Consider the following 26,185-nt stretch of genomic DNA (forward strand, 5'->3'; position numbering starts at 1 on the left):
GGCATATGATCACTCTGCCGTCTGCCCATTCACAAAATCTAGGTGATACCTTTAACAGTTACACCTATTAATACCCACACATATCCCATAAATTCTATCTTCCTAATTTCTAAATTTAGCTACTTCTCTCTGCACCACCTTTATTCTAATTTAGACAACCATCATCTTTTTTTATTATTATTATGTTATGTTAATCACCATACATTACAGCATTAGTTTTTGATGTAGTGTTCCATAATTCATTGTTTGCGTATAACACCCAGTGCTCCATGCAGTACGTGCCTTCCTTAACACCCATCACTAGGGTAACCCATCCCCCATCCCCTCCCCTCTAGAACCCTCAGTTTGTTTCTCAGAGTCCATAGTCTTTCAAACCATCATCTCTTTATTACTTATTCTTACCAGCCTTTATCAGTTCCCTCTACTTCCAATTTTGCCCATTCCAATAAACATATTTTTCATTTTTTTGAATATTTTATTTATTTATTCATAAAAAACAGAGAGAGAGAGAGGCCAAGGAAGAAGCAGGCTCCCTGCTGAGCAGGGAGCCCGATGCCGGACTCGATCCCAGGACCCTGTGATCATGACCTGTGCCGAAGGCAGACACTTAACCATCTGAGCCACCCAAGAGCCCAAACCTATTTTTCATTAAAGTGATCTTTCTGAATTCCAAATTTTATGTCACTATTCTGTTGCCTAATTCTTCCAAAGATTCACCTGTATCTAAAAACAAAAACAAAAACAAAACAAAACAAAACTTCCTTACTATGGTGTATTAAGTCCTGCAGGCTTATCTTTCCAACCTCATTTCTATAGCTCTACACTTCCCCACAATTCTCTGCTCCAACCATGCTGAAGTACTCACATTTTCATGAATGTGTGCTGCATTCTGATATATTGATGAACTTGAATAAATATTTTATGCTCTTGGAATATTCTTTTCCCACTTTTCATGTGACTAATTTTCCTTCAGCTCCTAATTTAGAATTATCTTCTGGAAAGCCTTCCCAGATTTCTCTACAAGTCTGACTTAGGTACCTCTCTGTGCCTTGATAAGATCTCATGCTTCCATTATAAACTGGATCATAAACTGGATATTATATTCTGAGACATATATTGAATTTTTCTTGATCAAGTGTACATCAAGAGAAATAAAAAAGTTCCTTACACACATTAGATATTCAAAATGCATTTGTTTATTGAATAAATTAAGGAAATGACAGAATCATAGGTGCAAGATAAAATTAATATTGTTACAAATTAGCAGTAAGCATCCCCATCCATCTCCCACCCAAATAACAACAGGTAAACCTACTTGTAAGATTGTCCTGAAAACTTCCGATTGCAGATGAGATGGAATAAATCTACTCCATCCCATTATTCTTGATAATCATGGCTAAAATACCTAGATAAAACATAAAACAAATGTAAGAGGACTCTAAGATGTAGAGAAAATAAAAAAAAAGACTGGCTGAGGATCTCAAGACTCAAGGAACAACATGACATTGAGTGTGTGTGTGTGTGTGTGTGTGTGCACGTGCGTGCATATATGTATGTGTTGTTTCCTGTATATCCTGGACTAAGCACTGAGGAAGCCCACAGTTGAAAAAAAATTTCAAAAAAATGGCTGAAAATTGGGGGGCAGAGCAAGATGGTGGAGGAGTAGGAGACCTAGATTTTGTCTGGTCTCGGGAATTCAGCTGGATAGGGATCAAACCATTCTGAACACCCACGAACTCAACAGGAGATCGAAGAAAAGAATAGCAACAACTCTCTGAAGAGAAAAGCAACCACTTTTTGGAAGGTAGGGCATGCGGAGTACTGAATCCGAGGTGATATTTGGGAGGATAGATCTCGGGGGAGGGGGTCTGCGTCGGCTGCTTATGGCAAGTGATAGAGCCACGGAGCACAAAATCGAAAGATCACTTTTAGTCGGCTCTGCTGAGGGACGTCACTCCAGGGGCTAAGCGGGGGTGGAACCCTCGTGGGACACTGTGGCCTCAGGACCCTTGGGGTCACAGAAAGACCAAGGGTGCCTGAGTGTGGCAGAACTCCCAGGTATCAGAGCGGGGAAGCTGGCTGCTGAGATGGAGCCAAGGAGCAGGCTCTCAACTCGGGATTACCATAAACTGATCCACGGCACAGTCGGGCCACTGCTTCTCCAGCAGGGACCCAACAAGCAGCAGATCCGGGGAGACTCTCCTTCCTGCCCCGGGAGGAGTGGCGTGGGAGCACACTGCAGGGATCTGCTGGGTTTGGAGACACCACACCGAGTCAGGTGCCAGAGATAGAAATGCTCGGTCAGAGGCCAGGTGAGCACGGAGTGCAGCCAGAGACTGGGGAGATGGGAGTGATTGACTGCTTTTCTCTGGGAGCTCACTGAGGAGCAGGGCCCTGGGTTCTCAGCTTCTCTGAGGCAGAGATTGGGAAGCTGCCATTTTCACTCTCATCCTCCAAAGCTGTACTGAAAGCTTGCAAGGAACAAAAGCTCCCAAGAGCAAACCCAAACAGATTACTTAGCCCGGACCAGGCAAGGGCAGGGCAATTCCGCTTCAGGCAAAGACATTTGGGAACCACGGCAACAGACCCCTCCCCCAGAAGATCAGCAAGAAGAGCCAGCCAAGACCAAGTTTACCAATCAATGAGAACGGCAGAACTCCAGAGCTAGAAGTATACTGCACATAGAATCCATGGCTTTTTTACCAAGATTCTTTAGTCTTTGAAAGTTAATTTTTTTAACTGTCTTTTTTTTTTAATTTTTCTTTTTCCCTTTTTCAACCAACATCTTATCAATTCCTTTTTAAAAAAACGTTTTTATGTTTCATTTTTAGAGTCATATTCTATCCCCTCATAGTAGTTACCCTTATTTTTGGCATATATATATAAGTTGTTCTCTCTTTAAAATTTTGAGGTACAGTTTCTTCTAACAGATCAAAATATACCCTAAATCTCTAGTGTATGACTTTGTTCTAGTCTCCTTCCTGATCCCATTCTCTCCCTTTTTTTTTCTTTTTTCTTTTTAGAACCTCTTCTTTCTTTTTTCAAACAACTTCTTATCTTATCAATTCCTTTATAAAATCTTTTATAATTTTCATCTTTACAGTCATATTCCATCCCTTAATCGTATTAACCCCTATTTTTGTACATATATAAGTTTTTCTTTCTTTAAAATTTTGGGAGGCACTTCGTACTAACAGCCCAAAGCACACCCAAAATCTAGTGTATGGCACTGATCTATGCACCAACTTGATCATATTTGATCATATTCTGTTTTGTTTTGTTCTGTTTTTGAATGTTTTCATCTTTTTCTTTTTCTTTTTTCTTTCTTTCACTTTCTTTTCCCCTGGTTTCAGGTCTCTTCTGATTTGTTTAGAGTATATTTTCTGGGGATGTTGTTACCTGTTAGCATTTTGTTCTCTCATTCATCTATTCTCCTCTGGACAAAATGACAAGATGGAAAAAAATCAACTTAACAAAAAAACAAGAGGCAGTACCGACTGCCAGGGACCTACTAAATACAGACATTAGTAAAATGTCAGAACTAGAGTTCAGAATGATGATTTTAAAGATACTACCTAGGCTTGAAAAAAGCATGGAAGTTATTAGAGAAACCCTTTCAGGAGAAATAAAAGAACTAAAATCTAACCAAGTCGAAATCAAAAAGGCTATTAATGAGATGCAATAAAAAATGGGGGCTCTAACTGCTAGGATAAATGAGGCAGAAGAGAGAATTAGCGATATAGAAGACCAAATGATGGAAAATAAAGAAGCTGAGAAAAAGAGAGATGAAAAATTACTGGATCATGAGGGCCAAACTTGAGATAAGTGATACCATAAGATGAAACAACATTAGAATAATTGGGATCCCAGAAGAAGAAGAAAGAGAGAGAGGGGCAGAAGGTATATTGGAGCAAATTATAGCAGAGAACTTCCCTAATTTGGGAAGGAAACAGGCATCAAAATCCAAGAGGCACAGAGAACCCCTCTCAAAATCAATAAAAATAGGTCAACACCCCGACATCTAATAGTAAAACTTATGAGTCTCAGAGACAAAGAGAATTTCCTGAAAGCAGCCTGGAGAAGAGATATGTAACCTACAATGGTAGAAACATTAGGTTGGCAACAGACCTATCCACAGAAACCTGACAGGTCAGAAAGGACTGCCATGATATCTTCAGAGCACTAAACGAGAAAAATATACAGCCAAGAAGACTATATCCAGCTAGGTTGTCATTGAAAACAGAAGGAGAGATAAAAAGCTTCCAGGACAAACAAAAACTGAAGGAATCTGCAAACACGAAACCAGCCCTACAAGAAATCTTGAAAGGGGTCCTCTAAACAAAGAGAGAGCCTAAAAGCAACATAGACCAGAAAGGAACACAGAAAATATACAGTAACAGTCACCTTACAGACAATATAATGGCACTCAATTCATATCTTTCAATATTTACCCTGAATGTAAATGGGCTAAATGCCCCAATCAAAAGAGACACGCTATCAGATTGGATTAAAAAACAAGACCCATCGATATGCTGTCTGCAAGAGACACATTTTAGACCCAAAAACACCCCCAGATTGAAAGTGAGAGGGTGGAAAACCATTTACCATGCTAATGGACACCAAAAGAAAGCTGGGGTGGCAATCCTTGTATGAGGCAAATTAGATTTTAAACCAAAGACTGCAATAAGAGATGAGGAAGGACACTATATCCTACTTAAAGGGTCTATCCAACAATAAGATCTAACAATTGTAAATATGTATGCCCCTAACAAGGGAGCAGCCAATTATATAAAGCAATTAATAACAGAAGCAAAGTGGGCGCCTGGGTGGCTCAGTTGGTTAAGCAACTGCCTTCGGCTCAGATCATGACCCAGAGTCCTGGGATCAAGTCCTGCATCGGGCTCCCTGCTCGGCAGGGAATCTGCTTCTCCCTCTGACCCTACCCTCTCTTGTGCTCTCTCTCTCTCAAATAAATAAATAAAAATCTTTAAAAAAATTAAAAAATAACAAAAGCAAAGAAATACATTGAGAAAAATACAATAATAGTGGAGGAATTTAACAACCCCCTCACTGAAATGGATATATCATCTAAGCAGAAGATCAAAAAGGAAATAAAGACTTTAAATGACACACAGGACCAAATGGACTTCACAGACATATTCAGAATATTCCATCCCAAAGCAACAAAATACACATTCTTCTCTAGTGCCCATGGAATTCCTCAGAATAGATCACATCATGGGTCACAAATCAGGTCTCAACCAGTACCAAAAGATTGGGATAATTCCCTGCATATTTTCAGACCACAATGCTTTGAAACTAGAACTCAACCACAAAGGAAAGTCGGAAAGAACTCAAATACATGGAGGCTAAAGAGCATCCTACTAAAGAATGAATGGGTCAACCAGGAAATTAAAGAAGAATTTAAAAAATTCGTGGAAACCAATGAAAATGAAAAAACAACTGTTCTAAATCTTTGGGATGCAGCAAAGGCAGTCCTGAAAGGAAAGTATATAGCTATACAAGCCTTTCTCAAGAAACAAGAAAGGTCTCAAATACACAACCTAATCCTACACCTAAAGGAGCTAGAGAAAAAACAGCAAATAAATCCTAAACTCAGCAGAAGAGAAATAAAGATCAGAAAGAAATCAATGAAATAGAAACCAAAAGAACAGTAGAACATATCAATGAAACTAGGAGCTGGTTCTTTGAAAGAATTAACAAGATTGATAAACCCCTGGCCAGATTTATCAAAAAGAAAAGAGAAATGACCCAAATCAACAAAATCGTGAATGAAAGAGGAGAGATCACAACCAACACCAAAGAAATACAAACAATTACAAGAACATATTATGAGCAACTCTATGCCAGCAAATTAGATAATCTGGAAGAAATGGATGCATTCCTAGAGATGTATCAACTACCAAAACTGACCCAGGAAGAAATAGAAAACCTGAACAGACCTATAACCACTAAGGAAATTGAAGCAGTCATCAAAAATCTCCCAACAAACAAAAGCCCAGGGCCAGATGGCTTCCCAGGAGAATTCTAACAAACATGTAAAGAAGAATTAATACCTATTCTTCTGAAACTGTTCCAAAAAATAGAAATGGAAGGAAAACTTCCAAACTCGTTTTATGAGGCCAGCATTACCTTGATCCCTAAACTGAGAAAGACCCCATCAAAAGGGAGATTTACAGACCACTATCCTTGATGAACATGGATGCAAAAATTCTCACCAAAATACTAGCCAATAGGATCCAACAGTACATTAAAAGGATTATTTACCACGACCAAGTGGGACTTATCCCTGGGCTGCAAGTTTGGCTCAACATCCGCAAATCAAACAACATGATATAATACATTAACAAAAGAAAGATCAAGAATCATATGATCCTCTCAATAGATGCAGAAAAAGCATTTGACAAAGTACAGCATCCTTTCTTGATCAAAACTCTTCAGAGTATAGGGATAGAAGGTACATACCTCAATATCATAAAAGCCATCTATGAAAATCCTACAGCGAATATCATTCTCAATGGGGAAAAACTGAGAGCTTTCCCCCCAAGTTCAGGAACGCGACAGGGATGTCCACTATCACCACTGCTCTTCAACATATTATTAGAAGTCGTAGCGACAGCAATCAGACAACAACAACAAAAAAAAAAATAAAAGGCATCCGAATCAGCAAAGAAGTCAAACTCTCACTGTTTGCAAATGATATGATACTTTATGTGGAAAACCCAAAGACTCCATCCAAAACTGCTAGAACTCATACAGGAATTCAGTAAAGTGGCAGGATATAAAATCAATGCACAGAAATCAGTGGCATTCCTATACACCAACAAGACAGAAGAAAGAGAAATGAAGGAGTCGATCCCATTTACAATTGCACCCAAAACCATAAGATACTTATGAATAAATCTAACCAAAGAGTCAAAGGATCTGTACTCAGAAAACTATAAAATACTCATGAGAGAAATTGAGGAAGACACAAAGAAATGGAAAAACGTTCCATGCTCATGGATTGGAAGAAAAAATATTGTGAAGATGTCAATGCTATCTACAGCAATCTACACATTCAATGCAATCCCTATCAAAATACCATCCACTGTTTTCAAAGAAATGGAACAAATAATCCTAAAATTTGTATGGAACCAGAAAAGACCCTAAATAGCCAAAGGAATGCTGAAAAAGAAAAGCAAAGTTGGGGGCATCACAATTCCGGACTTCAAGCTTTATTACAAAGCTGTCATCATCAAGACCATATGGTACTGGCACAAAAACAGACACATCGATCAATGGAACAGAATAGAGAGCCCAGAATTCAACCCTCAACTCTATGGTCAACTAATCTTTGACAAAGCAGGAAAGAATGTCCAATGGAAAAAAAGACAGTCTCTTCAACAAATGGTGTTGGGAAAATTGGACAGCTACATGCTGAAGAATGAAACTGGACCATTTCCTTACACCACACACAAAAATAGACTCAAAATGGTTGAAAGACCTAAATGTGAGACAGGAGTCCATCAAAATCCTAAAGGAGAACACAGGCAGCAACCTCTTTGACCTCAGCCACAGCAACTTCTTCCTAGAAACATTGCCAAAAGCAAGGGAAGCAAGGGCAAATTTAACTATTGGGACTTCATCAAGATAAAAAGCTTTTGCACAGCAAAAGAAACTGTCAACAAAACCAAAAGACAACCGACAGAATCAGAGAATATATTTGCAAATGACATATTGGATAAAAAGCTAGTATCCAAAATCTATAAAGAACTTATCAAACTCAATACCAAAGAACAAATAATCCTATCAAGAAATGGGCAGAAGACATGAACAGACATTTTTCCAAAGACATCCAAATGGCCAACAGACACATGAAAAAGTGTTCAACACCGTTCGGCATCAGGGAAATCCAAATCAAAACCTCAATGAAATACCACCTCACATCAGTCAGAATGGCTAAAATTAACAAGTCAGGAAACGACAGATGTTGGCGGGGATGCGGAGAAAGGGGAAACCTCCTACACTGTTGGTGGGAATGCAAGCTGGTGCAGCCACTCTGGAAAACAGTATGGAGGTTCCTCAAAAAGTTGAAAATAGAGCTACCATACGATCCAGCAATTGTACTACTGGGTATTTACCCCAAAGATACAAATGTAGGGATCCAAAGGCTTATGTGCACCCCAATGTCTATAGCAGCAATGTCCACAATAGCCAAACTGTGGAAAGAGCCAAGATGTCCATTGACAGATGAATGGATAAAGAAGAGGAGGTATATATATACCATGGAATATTATGCAGCCATCAAAAGGAATGAGATCTTGCCATTTGCATGGTGGATGGAACTGGAGGGTGTTATGCTGAGCGAAATAAGTCAATCAGAGAAAGACATGTATCATATGACCTCACTGATATGAGGAATTCTTAATCTCAGGAAACAAACTGAGGGTTGCTGTAGTGGTGGGGATGAGAGGGATGGGGTGGCTGGGTGATAGACATTGGGGAGGGTATGTGCTATGGTGAGCACTGTGAATTGTGCAAGACTGTTGAATCACAAATCTGTACCTCTGAAACAAATAATGCAATATATGTGAAAAAAAAAGAAGATAGCTGGAGGGGAAAAATGAAGGGGGGAAATCGGAGAGGGAAACGAACCATGAGAGACGATGGACTCTGAAAAACAAACTGAGGGTTCTAGAGGAGAGGGGGTGGGAGGATGGGTTAGCCTGGTCTGGGGATTAAACAAGGCAAGTTCGGCATGGAACACTGGGTGTTATGCACAAGCAATGATTCATGGAACACTACATCAAAAACTAATGATGTAATGTATGGCAATTAACATAACAATACATTTTTTAAATGGCTGAAAATTTCCCAAATTTTGTGCAAGGTATAAAGCTATGAATTCAAGAATTGAGTTTATCCTAAATGGGATAAATGCAAATAAATGTACATATAGACACATCATAATTAATCTTCAGACCTCTAAAGACTAAAAATCTCATAAAAGAAGAAAATAGATAAAAGCAATACATTATTCATAGAAAAACAATGATCCAAATGACAGATTTCTAATTTAAAACCATGGAGGCCAAAAAAATATCCTTTGGGAATACTCAGGTTATGGAAACAAAGTTGACATGCTCTAAGATAATTGCTAAAGAAAATTCTTCAAGCCCAAAGGAAATAATAAGAAAAAAAAATTAACATCAAGAATATAAAAAGAGGGGCACCTCTGTGGCTCAGGTCGTTAAGCACAAGACTCATGATTTTGGCTCAGATCATTATCTCAAGGTCCTGAGACTGAGCCCTGCATCGGGCTCTTAGCTCATTACAGAGCCTGCTTGAGATTCTCTCTCTTCCTCTCCTTCTGCCCCTCCCTGCCTCTCAAAAACAAATAAATAAATAAAGTTTTAAAAAGAAAGAATAAAGAAAGAGACCAGTCACAAAATGGGGAAGGAACGCTATGGGGCAGTCTCATTTTGCCCTGAGCCAGCTTTGGAGCAGGGACTGGGAGGAGGCATCTCCCTTCACCTAGCCTATGCTGGGCTGTGTTTCTGGGCCCCCAGGTTCCCCTTCGCCTCAACCTGACCCCCTTCCTGCCATCCTTACACTGAGTGTGGGAACCTGAAACCCTGCAACAAAATGGTGAGACCTAATGTGGCCTTCTGGAGTGATTGACACCCATATAACATCTCTATGTCTCTCTGACTCTCTCTTTCTCTGTCTTTTGAGTTTCTCCCTCCCCCTACTTATCCTGACTGAGTGTGTCAGAAGCCAGGACTTTTTCTCTGGGTCTCTTTCCAAAATGCAGCCACCATCATCACCAACCTCTACAAAGAAAGAAAGCATGGATACCCATCAGTGAAGTTTTGATATCGGAATTCAAATTGGTTATCAGCAATGCAATAAGTACGTGTTGGTTTGGGTTAAAGAGCACTGAAGAACTATTCATAGAGAAGATTTGATCAGCTTCCTGTGTGGAAAAGTTCCTTCACCACAAAACTCTAGAGCTCCCCAAGACTGACTGTAGTGTCCCCTAACTGAGCTACTTCAATGTAAATCAGCTCATCTATAGAGACTAATTTGCAACCCTTCTGGGAAAACATAGCTCTGCATGGTCTTAGTGGTACAATGGATAGTATAAGCATGCATTTGAGTATCCCAAGCTCTCCTACACATATAAGCAATAGATGGAATGCTAGTTGAAGGATAAATGGGCTCCATGTGTCAATGTGAACACTTTCATATCAGAAAAAAATGCACTCCAGGGCGCCTGGGTGGCTCAGTTGGTTAAGCGACTGCCTTCGGCTCAGGTCATGATCCTGGAGTCCCGGGATCGAGTCCCACATCGGGCTCCCTGCTCAGCAGGGTGTCTACTTCTCCCTCTGACCCTCTTCCCTCTCATGCTCTCTATCTTTCAGTCTCTCTCTCTCTCTCGAATAAATAAAAATAAAATCTTTAAAAAAAAAGAAAAAGAAAAAAATGCACTCCACTTGGACAATGGTGGAACGGAAGGTGTACCTTAGCCCAGTGTGGCCATTTGATTACAGAGTTGCCAATCCATAAACACAACATAATGATCTAAACTGCGGACATTTTCACACCCACCATGCTGCTTGAAAGCCACTTGATCCCCAACATATACTATTATTACAAAGGAAACATGAGCCATCTTCCCTTATTAACTGTTTAAAACAAGTGAATTCTATAGTGGTTGCCATAAAAGGAAGTTCTAGGTATTTACAGTAGATGATTCTTGTAACTATGGCTTTCTTAAAACTATAATCCTAGCAGAGGATATCAGATATCATGTAGTCATTAGTAAGATCATCACAGGGAAACATATATCTGTTCCAAGGCTAAAAGTGACCTTACTTATATTTATTCTCAAAGGGAAAGGAAATATCAGATGTTTACTTGATTATAGAATGCTTTTTTTTTTTTTTTTGGTCCATTTCCTGCTGTGTTGATCATTTTGCTTCAACAGTATTGCCAGTTTCCTAAAATTATCTCAAACCCATGATTTGGCTTCCTGTCAAATCTACAGGCTTCCATTTTTTGCAGCAGCACTGTACCATGCACCTGGTTTCTATATAGTCACAGTGTGTAATTTCTAATGATTGGGCTGTGCCCTGTTTTTAGTTTTCCAAGCAGTTTCTAGTTCTGGTGATTATGTGATGTAAAAGGGTTCTATGATGGACATGCAATGTATTTAATCCATACACAGATCTTTATTGGATTCACTTCGTGTGTGTTAGTGCTCTAGAAGTAACAATATTATTAAATTGCCCCCAGATTAACCCTGTAGGCTTAAAATACTCAGTTTTAAGACAAGGACTACTCCTCAAAAAGGATAGTATTCTTATGGTAAATGTAATTATGTAGACTCCATTCAAGGGTGACCTAAAGTAAAGAGGTCATGAACTTTGAGAATGGGGTTCCTTTTTGGTTCAGTATTAGCAAGATGGAGATGGATGGTGGGGGAGGGTAGATATTCTAATCTTTCATGTCCTGTTCTACATTTTTCATGAATGCCTACTTTGTGCAGTTTCAATTGGAATGGTGGAAGATAAAGGTCTTTTATCTGCTAACAATGTGGTCACAACTTAAGTAGAAAAACCTGACTCTTCAGTCCCTCTTCTAACAAGTGCAGTTCGGAATTTCATTCTGGAAAATATGGAGTCACATGGATGTTCTCTAGATGTTAGGTAGCCCTAAATAAAGGTTCTGAGTACATTCCTCTTTTGAGTACATATAAGACCTCTTATAGCTACAATGTTTTAAAGCATGTTTCATCCTCATTTTTAATATCTTGAACTGAATGATAATCTGTTTTAGACGAAGAATTGATGTCAGCCTGCCAGGTACTATAATTTATTCTGTCATATTACTATATTACATATCAAGTAGGACAGTGAAAATGTTTCCTTGCAAACTTGTAGTATTATGTTCAAATAGCCAACATATTTTTAACCTTAAAAGACCATTGCAAATCAGTATAAGAATTTTCCAACAGTTATTCACAGCACTTTGTTAAAGTTTGCAGTTACATCAGCCATTTAGTAAATATCTTTCTGTGAAGAAACTTTGCTAAGATAACCATAATATTCATTGACTGGGTTGGAGGTGAATGGAATATTAGAAAGGTGTGAGCTGAAGTTCTGTATTCATTATAGATATAGCCCTTATTTTAAAAAGTCAATCCCATACTAAAAATAAGAATGAAAATGAGGTATTTCTAAATATTTGCAAAAGTGTATCATTTTTTCTTTGAATATAATAGCAGGAAGAATTACAGCAATATGTCATTTTCCCTGAAACAGACAAGCCTGTGTATTATGAATACTTTCAAGCTTCCCTTTGCAATATGCCCAGAAATGAATTTGGAATTATTTTTGTTTTTATATTGCTGTAAATTTAGATTCTTGAATTGGGATTGGTTGTGTAAACCATTGCTCACAAATGGCCAGAACTTCTTGTCCTAAAGGATTTTGAGATTGAGGAACCCTTATTTAACCTCCCCTTTATGCCTTGGTTCTATTCTTCCTTCCAAGGTGAATAACATTTTTTTTTAATTTTTGGTTGTTTTTGTTTTAGTTGGTGTTTTAATTTCAGTACCCTTTACTCTCGATTGTCAAATTTTAATAAAACATGTTCCATTTTCTTCAGTAAGAAAAAGTAGGTCTTAATGTCTGCCAGCACACAGTTTATATGCCTTATTGGCTCCATAAACTTTTGAAAAACTTTAAAAAATGAATGAAAAAAGATTAACCTAAATATTAATATATCCAGAAAAACTATCGTTCAAAATGAAGGAAAAATTAAGACAATCTCAAATAAAAATAATTAATAGAGAGGGGCCTGGGTGGCTCAGTCGGTTAAGCGTCTGCCTTCAGCTCGGGTCATGATCCCAGGGTCCTGGGATCAAGCCCCGCATCAGGCTCCCTGCTCCGCAGGAAGCCTGCTTCTCCCTCTCCCCTTGCTTGTGTTCCCTCTCTCGCTGTGTCTCTGTCAAATAAATAAATAAAATCTTTAAAAAAAAACTAATAGAAATCACTGATTGATAGTAGTGTTCTTCAATAAAAATTGCTAAAAAGAGATTTTTTGGGGGGGCAAGATGGCAGAGGAGTAGGGGACTCTGTTTCAACCAGTCCCCTGAATTTAGCTGGATACCTACCAAACCATTCTGAACACCCACAAAATCAGCCTGAGATGTAACAATATATATATGGATCTCTACAAGCAGAAAATCAGCTGTTACAAAGTATGAAGAGCAGAGTTGTGATTCTGTGGGCAGATATGGGAAGATAAACAGAAGAGGGAGGGAGCCACTATAAGCTGGCCCCTGGAAAGTGATGTAACACCCAAGTGCAAAAGCTTCCCAGTGATAACTTGCAGAGCAATAGTGGTGGGATGAGAAGGGCCTGATAACAGTCCTCAAACAGGATCCAGGAGCTGAGACGGTATGTGTGCACACATGGGCCTGAGGCCAGCCATCCCCATCTCTGCCACCGCACACACAGACCTGGGACTGCTCAGGGTTTTTGGAAGCACAAAGAACAGAGACAAGCAGGGCCAGAGTCAACAGATGAGAGGCTTGTTGGGGGTGTGCACCTCCCATGGGAGGCTGCGGTTTTCAGCAGTGCTTACAGAAAGCAAGACTGTGTGTTCTGGATGGTTCAGAGAAGAGCAGACTGTGATTTCTCTGCCCTGGGGCAGAGGTCCAGGTGTGGACATTTTCCTTTGCTCTGACCCTCCGAAAAGGCGCAAAAAGCTGTCAGAGAACAAAAACCCAAAAGACCAGTTTCCAAGGATCCCAGCCCCCTGATGGGGGCAGGGCAACTCCGCCCAGGCAGGGTGGCTTGAAAAACCACGCAGCAGGCCCCTCCCCCAGAAGAAAAGCTGGAAGAACAAGAGGATGACAACCCTAGTGTCCCCATAAAACTGTAAAATCCCAACACCAGGGGAAAATAGTATATTGAGCTCTAGGTATTGCCTCATGGCTTGTGTATTTCTCAGGTACAACTTTTTTTTTCTTTTTATTCTTTTTCATGTTTCTTCTCTGTTTTTTCTTTTTACCTATTTCTCATTTCAACTAGATGTTTAATATAACCTCTCCTAGTAGCTTTTTAACTTTTACTTTTTCACATTTCTCTCTATATATTTTTTATATAGATATAAGCTTCAATGTAGTCCTTGTTTCCCTATTTAATATTACCTTTATATATACCAGTTTTATTTTCCCTGTAACTCTGGGAAGTAGTGTCCTTTAACAAAGAGAACAAAACACACCCAAGAATAACTGAAACACCCTACCTTGCCCACATTGAGAGATTATAACCCCCTCCCCCACCCCACCTTTTTTTATTCTTTAATCTTTAATTTATTTTTTAATTTTTTTAATTTTATAAATTTTATTCTTGGGTTTCATTTTGGCTGTGTTTTTTTGGTGGTGGCTTCCGACCACTCCGGATTTTCTCAGAGTGCATCTTGCCTGGATTATGGTTGATATTTTGGACTCTATATCCCCTCAAGCACCCCTCAACAGAATGACTAGGATGAGGAAACTCCCAACAAAGAAAAGAACCAGAGACAATAGCCTCTCCCACAGACCTAATGGATATGGATATAAGCAAAATATCAGAAATAGACTTCAGGGTAGCAATTATGAAATCAATAGCTAGGCTCAAGAAAACCATTAGTGGCAATATAGAGTCCCTAAGGGCAGAAATGAGAGCTAATCAGGCCAAACTTAAAATGCTATGAATGAGATGCAGTCTAAACTGGACACTCTTAACAGTAGGGTAAATGAGGCAGAAGAACAAATTAGTGATCTAGAAGATAAACTGAGAGAAAGGAAAGAACAGGAGGAGGCCTGGGACAAACAGCATAAAATCCATGAGAACAGACTTAGAGAGATTAACGATGCCATGAAATGTTTTATTGTTAGAACTATTGAGATCCCTGAGGGGGTGGAGAGAAAAAGGACTAGAAGGTATATTTGAGCAAATTATAGTTGAGAACTTCTTTAATCTGGAGAATGAAACAAACATTTGTGTCCTAGAGGCAGAGAGGACCCCTCCCAAGATCAAGGAGAATAGACCAATGCCCCAGCATGTAATAGTAAAACTTGCAAATCTTAGAACCAAGGAAGACATCCTGAGAGCAGCTAGGGGGAAGAGATTTCTTATGGACAGAGGGAGGAACATCAGAATAATGTCAGACCTATCCACAAAGACCTGGCAAGCCAGAAAGGGCTGGCAAGACATATTAAGGGTACTAAATAAGAACATACAGCCAAGAATACTTTATCCAGCAAGGTTGTCATTCAGATCAGATGGTGAGATAAAGAGCTTCAAGGACAGGCAGAAACTGAAAGAATATGTGACCACCAAGCCAGCCATGCAAGAAATACTAAGGGGGATTCTATAAAAGAAGAAAGATCCCAAGAGTAATATAGACCAGGAATTTACAGAGACAATCCATAGAAACTGACAATAGGATGGCAATGAATAGATATCTTTCAGTAGTAACTCTCAACATGAATGACCTAAATGTTTCCATGAAACGACAAAGGGATAAAAGATTGGATAAAAGGACTGGACCCATCCATATGTTGTCTACAAGAGTCTCATTTTGAACCTAAAGACACCTCCAGACTGAAAGTGAGGGGATGGAGAACAATTTATCATGCCAACAGACCTCAAAAGAAAGCTGGGGTAGCAATTCTTATATCAGACAAATTAGAATTTAAACCAAAGACTGCAATAAGAGATCCAGAGGGATACTATATCATTCTTAAAGGGTCTATCCAACAAGAAAACCTAACAATTGTAAATATCAATGCCCCCAAAATAGGAGCAGCCAACTACATAAGCCAACTATTACCTAAAATAAAAAATCAAATCAACAATGATACAATAGTAGGAGATTTTAACACTCCACTCTCAGCATTGGACAGATCATCATTTTTTTTTAAGATTGCATTTATTTATTTGACAGAGAGAGAGAGAGAGTGAGAGTGGGAACACAAGCCGGAAGAGTGGGAGAGGGAGAAGCAAGCTTCCCGCTAAGCCGGGAGCCCAATGCAGGGCTCAATCCCAGGACGCTGGGATCATGACCTGTGCCTCAGGCAGACAGTTAATGACTGAGCCACCCATATGCCCCTGGACAGATCATCTAAACAGAAAATCAACAAAGAAACACGAGCTTTGAATGACACATTGGACCAGATGGACTTCATAGATATATACAGAACATTAAACCCTAAAACAACAGAATACTCATTCTTCTCGAATGCACACGGAACTTTCTCCAGAATAGACCACATACTGGGTCAAAATTCAGGTCTCAGCCAGTACCAAAAGATTGAGATTATTCCCTACATGTTATCAGACCACAGTGTCTTGAAACTGGGACTCAATCACAAGAAATAATTTGGAAGGAATTCAAACACTTGGAAGTTAAAGAGCATCTTGCTAAAGAATGATTGGGTCAACCAGGAAATTAAAGAACTTAAACAATTCATAGAATCTAATAAGAATTGAAACACTTTGGTCCAAAACATATGGTATACTGCAAAGGCGGTCCTAAGAGGGAAATACATACCCATCCAAGCCTCTCTCAGAAAACTAGAAAAATCCCAAATGCACAAGCTAACCTTATACCTAAAGGAGATGGAGAAAGAAGAGCAAATAAAACCTAAACCAAGCAGGAGAAAAGAAATCATAAAGATTAGAGCAGAAACCAATGAAATAGAAAACAGAAAAACAGTAGAACAGATCAATGAAACTAGAAGCTCGTTCTTTGAAAGAATTAATAAGATCAATAAACCACTGGCCAAACTTATCCAAAAGAAAAGAGAGAGGAACCAAAATAATAAAATCATGAACGAAAGGGGAGAGATCAAGAGTAACACCAAGGAAATAGAAACAATTATTAGATATTATTACCAGCAGCTATGTGCCAACAAATTAAGCAACCTGGAAGAAATGGATGCCTTCCTGGAAACTTACAAACTACCAAGACTGAAACAGGAAGAAATAGACAATCTGAATAGACCAATAACCAGTAACGAAATTGAAGCAGTAATCAAAATCCTTCCAAAAAACAAAAGTCCAGGGCCAGATGGCTTCCCAGGAGACTTCTACCAAACATTTAAAGAAGAAATATCTATTCTACTGAAGCTGTTCCAAAAAAATAGAAACAGAAGGAAAACCTCCAAACTCCTTCTATGAGGTCAGTATTACTCTGATCCCAAAACCAGGCAAAGATCCCATCAAAAAGGAGAATTACAGACCAATATCCCAGATGAACATGGATGCCAAAATACTCAACAAGATCCTGGCCAATAGGATCCAACAGTACATTAAAAGGATTATTCACCATGATCAAGTGGGTTTTATTCCTGGAATGCAAGAGTGGTTCAACATTCACAAATCAATCAATATGATAGAGCACAACAATAAAAGAAAAGACAAGAACCATATGATCCTCTCAATTGATGTGGAAAAAACATTTGACAAAATACAACATCCATTCCTGATTAAAACTCTTCAGAGTATATGGATAGAGGGAACATTCCTCAATATCATAAAAACCATCTATGAAAAGCCCACATCGAATATCATTATCAATGGGGAAAAACTCTGGTCAGGAACACGACAGGGATGCCCTCTCTCACCACTATTGTTCAACATAGTGCTAGAAGTCCTAGCCTCAGCAATCAGACAACAAAAAGAAATAAAACTCATCCAAATTGGTAAAGAAGTCAAACTCTCCCTCTTCACAGATGACATGATACTTTATGTGGAAAACCCAAAAGACTCCATCCCCAAATTACTAGAACTCATACAGCAATTCAGCAAATGTGGCAGGATACAAAATGAATGCACAGAAATCAGTTGCTCTCCTATACACTAATAATGTAACTGTAGAAAGAGAAATTAAGGAATTGATTCAATTTACAATAGCAACAAAACCATAAGATACATAGGAATAAACATAATGAAAGAGGTAAAGGATCTCTACTCTAGAAACTACAGAACACTTATGAAAGAAATTGAGGAAGACACAAAAAGGTGGAAAAATATTCCATATTCATGGATTGGAAGAATAAATAGTTTTAAAATGTCTATCCTGTCCAGTGCAATTTACACTTTCAATGCCATCCCTATTAAAATACCATTGGCATTTTTCAAGGGGCTGGAACCAACAATCGTAAAATTTGTATGGAACCAGAAAAGACCCTGAATCGCCAAGGGAATGTTGAAAAAGAAAATCAAAGCTGGGGCATCACATTGCCTGACTTCAAGCTATATTACAAAGCTATGATCACCAAGACAGCATGGTACTGGCACAAAAACAGACACATAGACCAATGGAACAGAATAGAGATTCCAGAAATGGACCCTCAGCTTTATGGTCTACTAATCTTTGGATTAAGGAAAAAATATCCAATGGCAAAAAGACAGTCTCTTTAATAAGTGGTGCTGGGAAAATTGGACAGCTACATATACAAGAACGAAACTGGACCATTCCCTTATACCATACACAATGATAAACTCTAAGTGGATAAAAGAAAGGAATCCATCAAAATCCTAGAAAAGAACATAGGCAGTAACCTCTTTGACATTGGTCACAGTAAGTTCTTTCAAAACACATCTCCAAAGGCAAGGGAAACAAAAGCAAAAATGAACTTTTGGGACTTCATCAAGATAAAAAGCTTCTGGACAGCAAAGGAAACATTAAACAAAACTAAGAGGCAACCCACGGAATGGGAGAGATATTTGCAAATAACATTACCAAAAGGGCTGATATCCAAGATGTTAAAAATAGAGCTACTCTATGACCCAGCAATTGCACTACTAGGTATTTACCCCAAAGATACAGATGCAGTGAATTTATTTTTGTGTATTGTGTAAGAAAGTCATTCAATTTCATTCTTTTGTAGGTGGCTGTGCAGCTTTCCCAACACCATTTGTTGAAGAAACTATCTTTTTCCTACTGCATATTCTTTGCTCTTTTTTCAAAGATTAATTGACCATATAATTGTGGGTTTGTTTCTACCCAGTGAAGTCTTTCCAATTCCTTAATACCTTCTGGAGTACCAACCTTCCTTTTTTGAGAAAATCTAGTAGTTGACTGATAAATGAAGCCCATAAATTCATTTTCCAAATTAACATTAGCTTAGCTTTTTACCTATCCCATAAGCATTTATATTTCAAGAAGTAGGCATTAGAGAGGCAGCAAGTAATCTCTGGTAATAAATTATCAATAGTGGAATTTCTAGTTGGACGCAGACACACAGGTAGGGCTAGGAGACACATCAGGTTAGGGGTGACTTCTCCCAGTCTCAAAATAATATGCTTAAGCTATTGTCAATTAGTAAGTCTAATTCTAGTAGTATGCTATCATTTAATACTCCTCAAAATTATAGAGATGCATTATTTTCCTATCTTGAACAATAATTTTGACCAAGTGGAAAACCGTCTCAAGCTTTAGTGAAGAATTTCTCAGTATTCGTGGACACACACATTTCCAGCTGCAGAAAGCAAGACCTCAGCACAGAACCATTTAACAAGCAAACCCTCCCTCCCCCTAGGGCTCTACATTTAGTAAATACCTAGTCCTCACTCAGCACCAGATTTAGGCTGAACTTTGCCATTAGGGATACAGAGATGATTAATGTCCTCCCTCCTCTCACCCAACTTTAGAAGCTGGTTAAATAACCAACATCCTCCTAGTAAACTTTCTTGGTAGCTGGGGGAAGATTGGGAAGAAAAAACTCAATCCAGAATTTTTAGGTCTACTGAGGAAGTTTTCTTTATAGTCCTGCCAAAACACAATTTCTGGGGAAGATCAGTCCAAGGGGCATTGCTTGGACTTTCAGCTCTTTTAAAGGTTCCTAAATCCCTACAGCTGCCTAGGCTGCTTGTGTTTCATATGCTGTCCCATCTCAGCCACTTTGAAACTGCTTGGGTGGAGGAAAAAATCCATCTATACTTGTGGTCAGAGTGATTAAGCACAGTCGCTTTCAATATACATTATGATGCCACTTGGCAACCATAATATGCAGATAGTGCCATCCTGTGAGTCATGTTCATGTAGTCCACAGCTGTTAATTATGTGTTGTTTCTGGAAAATAAACTAGTAGTACAATAAAGTCTTTATCCTGATATTTTATAGTAAAAATATTTATTGAGTCATCTTTTACTTAAAGGGAATTTAGTGTCTCTAACTTTTTAATCTGGGGGAATTCAGTATATACAAAATATACTACTTTGCTCATGTCATGAGAAGATATCAATATGACTAGATCTTACTGATATATTAGATGACTTGTACCAACTTCTCCAGGATGTACATAATTTTACATATTCTGAATAATCTCACATACTTAAGAATTAAACTCCATGTGTAAAATTAGCAGATTTTTTAAAGGGCAACAGCTATTTTATTATTTCAAATAAGGAAAATGGAATGAATTCCTTCTAACAAAGACTGCACCCTACTTAGAACCCCTTCCTAAAATATTTCCCATGTTCTCAAGTTAAAAATACATCCAAAGAAATGTTCATCATAAATTGAGAATCAGCCCCTCTGAGATTTAACAGCTGTACTAGCTTCTAGGGCTTGATGAAAATCTTTTTGTACTATTTGAAGCTTTTATGTCTCACCACAAAATGAATGTATGAGAAATGTCCCAATCAAAAGAAACACATCAAGTTTCATCTTATGAAAAGATTTAGGCATGTAAATGTATTTATCACTCGAATGCCACATAATTTGGTTGGCAAAACCCTGGATTTAAAATTTTAAGTCCCCCCCACACACACACACACTGCTCATACTAACAGAATTGTGTTTAATCAACCACTATCCTAATTTTAACATATATTTGTTAAGATCAGTATTTAAGTCTGGACTCCTGGTTTATATCAGTAGCATATTAACTTATAGAGAAAGGAGCTTTCCCTCAGACAGCCACATTTCCTTACACAAAACATGCAGCAGTTTCAGTGAACATTTTAACCACTTAAACTTATAAATAGATATTACCTCACTAAATAATCTCCTTACTGAGAATCTCCATACTTCATAACAATACATCCCTCAAAAGGTAAAATATTAGCAGATTCAGAATTACATTTTGATGGAAGCAGCAGAAATTTTCATTGTCATTTTCAATTCACAGAGATTTTTAAGTTCTAATTTTTAATGTATTAAGAGAAAGCCAAGAACCTTACCCTTTCTACCCAGATATCCTGTAGAGAACTGCAGGCATGTATAGCTACAAGAGGAAGTAACATAGTTTATTCAGTAAAACAGGAAAAACAAAACCCCCCCAAAAAAATGAAAACAAAACAAAACAAAAGATTTTACCTCTAATGGGAGGTAGAACTCTTTGTCAGCATCACTCAATTGTTTTGGAAAGCATTCCCCTCCGAGGATATTGTAGGAAAAGAAAATTGAAATTTTGGCTTTGATAAATTCAGAATTTCCATGATTTGTACACTTCAACCAGGAACAGAGTATCTGATTTTAATTTGCCACGTATTACCAGTTTTCTTAGTCTATTCTGAAAGTTTAAAGTGCAAAATTCAGCTTAACTGTTAGAATGTCACTTTGCTATTTAAAAATAAAATAAAACATAAGTTATAATGTCTTTTAAATGTTCTTTTTTAACAGAAAACATTAAATATTGTTTTTACAATGATTCCCCATTGTCTATCTTTATGTTTTGTTCCTCCTTCCCATGACTTCATGCTTCACAGTCTTGGAAGGCATCTACGTCTTAGGGGAATTCATTCATACTACACTGAAGACTCTTAGGAGGCTTGCTAAATTTACAGAAGAAACTATTCCCCCAGACAGCATTAGATCTCATGGATGCAATGGCTTTTTCTATTAGTGTCCTGAAAGGTCATGTGTCTTTGCTATGGTGCTTGGAAAAATAATATATGACAAAAATGAAATAAGCTTCCAACTACTTATGCACCTGTCTTTATCATCATCTTTCTTCTTTTTTATAAAAAAAAAAGCAACTGGTGTTTATGCATACATGCATGTAAGTCAAATATAATTTTTAGGCTGGCCAAATAAGATAAATGTTTCCAAGCCATGCTGAAGTATTTAGATCACCTTGCTATGCTATGCATATTGTCTGTTTCAAGTGTTAAAGGGTGGTAAGGATAAGAACTTCCTTGGAAATCAAGGAAAGATTATGCTTAATGCCTCCCATAAAGATGATTAAAATTCTTTGGATTAAGCATTGCTCTCTTTATACACGTCATTGAAACTGCTATTTTTCTGTTATGTTCATTTGGCCCACATAAAGTACATCATTAGTTTTTGATGTAGTGTTCAATGATTCATTAGTTGCATATAACACCCAGTGCTCATCAAAATGCTAATTTTTTAAAGATTTTATTTATGTATTTGACAGAGAGAGACACAGCGAGAGGGAACACAAGCAGGAGGAGTGGGAGGGAGAAGCTGGCTTCCTGACGAGCAGGGATCCCGATGTGGGGCTCGATCCCAGGACCCTGGGACCATGACCTGAGCCGAAGGCAGACACTTAACAACTGAGCCACCCAGGTGCCCCTCAAAATGCTAATTTTAACACATGATTTTTTTTTCTTTTTCACATGTATCTTTTTTTATTATTCTTTATTTAAATTCAATTTAGTGGATGCCTGGGTGGCTCAGTTGATTAGGTGTCTGCCTTCAGGTCAAGTCATGATCCCAGGTCTGAAATCCAGTCCCATATCAGGCTACTTGCTCAGCAGGGAGCCTGCTTCTCCCTCTCCCTCTGCCTGCAGCTCTCCCTGCTGGTTCTCTCTCTCTCTAAGAAATAAAAAATAAATAAATAAATAAATTCAATTTAGTTAACATATACTGTATTATTAGTTTAAGGGGTAGAATTTAGTGATTCATTATTTGCATATAACACCCAGTGCTCATTACATCAAGTGCCCTCCTTAATGCCCATCACACAATTATCCCTTCCCCCTTCCCACCTCCACATTAAATTATTAACACCATTTTGGCAATGTGTTGTTTGGGCAACCTTGTGCATGGGTTGAAAAGGAATAAAATGTGTAAACATGGAGAAAGATGCTCAGGAAGGACTGAAAGATTTCAAAGACAAACATTCAGGATTTCATGACCTTGACATTGACTGGTCCCATTAGAAGGATTCACTCACAGCCATTCGACTTCAACAGCTTTAGGTCTGAAAACGTCATTAAATTCAGAAAAAGCAAAGCTTTGAAATCAAAAAGTGGGTGATATTTTTGGAATAGGTCTCATTGATTCCCCCCAAAATGTTACTTTGACTTTTGATGCAGTTATAGTTTGAGAGTACAAGATTTTAAGTGGCTGTCTGGGACCTTTTTTGCTTTTGGCTCTTTTCCTTTCCAGATTATTTTGGACCTGTCTATATGGAAGAAAAATCAAATGGTTATAATATTTATCATAAGCCATGGGGCCTCAATAAATGTTTAGCATAGAAAAATAATGTAAAAAAAAGAAGGAACACTGCATATAATTGTGCAATGCAGAAGAGTGACTATATAAGATGTGCATGGGAGCTGAAATCCAAACCAAACAGTGTTCCTAAGCACAGTGCTGATTCACCTGGAGGAGGTTGTGTAATTTTCTAACTCACAAAATACAGGTCTTTTAACCAGAAAACAATATTAGACTGAAAGGGACACTTTTTAAATAATTTTATAAAAGAACTAGATGGACTAGAGATGGCCCTAATCAAATATATTATCTCTCAAAATCTTCTGAAGATTGTGTACAAATAAATTAGGGAGGAAGTGAGTCTGAAGGCAAGGAAACCATTTAGGAGTATTGTAATAATCCAAGCATGAGTTAATAAGAATTTGGAGTTGGGAAGTGTCATGAACAGGCCATAAGCAATTGAAAATTAGAGTTGAGCAGGAAAGACTCAATACCATGAAGATAGATTACTGGAAAGGAATAGACTGAATTCCTATCCCATCAAAAGGAGGTAGTCAGAAGATCAGCTGCTTTACACTTGATCTGAGCCAAAAGGCTGAGAAGGATAGATCAGCTGCTTTAAAGAATAGTGTGATGATCATACAGTAGTGCTGCCTGACAATGAGACAGAGTAGACAACCACATTTATCTTTTCCCCACTCTAGTTCAGAGCTGAATTTACTGTTTCAAATTCCTTGTTCCATGTCCCAACCACTAAAATTATCTTCTGTTCTTCCCCAAAATCAGATATTAATCTTGATTCCATGGATGGATCTTAGTAGACACGTAAAACTCTTGAAATGGTGGGCATATCATTAACAGACTTTTATTGCTAATTCGATATTTATTTTGACTGTCATATTTTAGAATTGTTTTTATTATAAACTTTTGTTTTGGGGTAAATGAATAGGAGAAATAAAGAGATGAATAGATATAGATAGATGATAGATGACAGGTAGATAGATAAGCCATTACGGCATTTGGTAGTAAATAGACTTGGAGTCATCATTTCAAGAATCAAACAAATTAGAAGAAAAGTTCAAATGCAGACTCAATACTCAGAAATTTAGTTTAAGCAGGGGGGGATGGAAATGATGAAAATTCTAAAAAAAAATTGTTTAAAAATATCTTATGACCCAGCAATTGCACTACTGGGTATTTACTCCAAAGTTACAAATGTAGTGATCTGAAGGGGTATGTGCACCCCAATGTTTATAGCAGCAATGTCCACAATAGCCAAACTATGGGGAGAGCCAAGATGTCCATCAACAGATGAATGGATAAAGAAGATGTGATATATATATATATATATATATATATATATATATATATATATATACAATGGAATATTATGCAGCCATCAAAAAACCGAAAACTTGCCATTTGCAATGACGTGGATAAAACTAGAAAGTATTATGCTAAGCGAAATAAGTCAATTAGAGAAAGACATGTATCATATGATCTCACTGATATGAGGAACTATTAATCTCAGGAAACAAACTGAGGGTTGCTGGAGTGGTGGGGGTTGGGAGGGATGGGGTGGCTGGGTGATAGACATTGGGAGGGTATGTGCTATGGTGAGCACAGTGAATTGTGTAAGACTGTTGAATCACAGACCTGTACCTCTAAACAAATAATACATTACATGTTAAAAAAAAAAAAGAAGATAGTAGGAAGGGAAAAATGAAGGAGGGGAAATCGGAGAGGGAGACGAACCATAGAGACTATGGACTCTAAGAAACAAACTGAGGGTTCTAGAGGGGAGGGGGGTGGAGGGATGGGTTAGCCTGGTGATGGGTATTAAAGAGGGCACATATTGAATGGAGCACTGGGTATTATACGCAAACAATGGATCATGGAACACTACATCAAAAACTAATGATGTAATGTATGGTGATTAACATAATAATAAAAAATTTTAAAAAAATTTTAAAAAAACTAATGCTGTAATGTATGGTGATTAACATAACATAATAAAATTAAATTAAAATAATAAAATAAAATAAAATAAAAATCTCTTAAGCAATCATCGAGGAGTAATTCCATATCAGCAACACAGGAAAATTGTGACCAATGTTCTAAGAAGTATTACTGAACTCTTACAACCTATTGTGTGTAAGTAAACAAGATTTGGCAAGGTGTGTGTGAAAGAGACTCAGACGAACAGGGAGAGACACTTCACTGTGTCCCTGAGGACTGTGGCAGATCAGATTGGTGGTTACAGTAAGAAGAAATGGATTTGAGAGATGTTACAAAAGAAGTAACAACTGAATTCTGTGTCTAATTGATTTGGGGGCTGAAGGACAAGGGGGAATCAACAATTATTTTATTTTGAGCCTAGGTTGACACATACTGTATTTTGAGCTGAGTGATGGTATCATAAAAGGAAAAAAAAGGCATCATTTATCTACTCAGGTATTTATTTAAAAACTAGTACTTGCAAGGCACTGTGCTCACTGGTACACTGATAAAAAGGCCATGACCCCTGTTCTCAAGGATTTTGTCTTAAACACGCATTGAGATTTTTGTTTCTACCAGAAGGAACACCATAGAGAGACATTCTATCACTTAATTGCAAGAGTAGGCAAGGAAGAAAAAAGGAAAAAATTTCAAGGATAGTTTACCTAATAATCAAAAGCTAATCTGTCCATATAAATGCATTAGACAC

At 37.9% G+C, this 26,185-nt stretch overlaps 1 protein-coding gene and 1 pseudogene across 3 annotated transcripts in view; one reads left to right on the forward strand and one right to left on the reverse strand.

The window, feature by feature from the left end:
* The window catches only part of LOC114207427 (putative P2Y purinoceptor 10), a 41,298-nt gene extending 19,719 nt beyond the window's left edge, over positions 1–21,579 (reverse strand). For all 3 annotated transcript variants that reach the window (XM_088028719.1, XM_088028721.1, XM_088028720.1), the window contains exons 1-3: positions 21,391–21,579; positions 21,255–21,298; positions 1,312–1,405 (exon numbers count right to left, since the gene is read on the reverse strand). The gene's annotated coding sequence lies outside the window, so the exon portion shown is untranslated. The remainder of the gene's footprint in view (positions 1–1,311; positions 1,406–21,254; positions 21,299–21,390) is intronic.
* LOC114207441 (HUWE1-associated protein modifying stress responses 1 pseudogene) lies at positions 8,205–10,242 on the forward strand (annotated as a pseudogene).
* Positions 21,580–26,185: the final 4,606 nt, after the last annotated feature.

The sequence above is a fragment of the Eumetopias jubatus genome, unplaced genomic scaffold, assembly GCF_037043125.1.
Source record: "Eumetopias jubatus isolate StellerSeaLion01/CBP00866 unplaced genomic scaffold, mEumJub1_p1.0 scaffold_11, whole genome shotgun sequence".
In the NCBI taxonomy this organism is placed as follows: domain Eukaryota; kingdom Metazoa; phylum Chordata; class Mammalia; order Carnivora; family Otariidae; genus Eumetopias; species Eumetopias jubatus.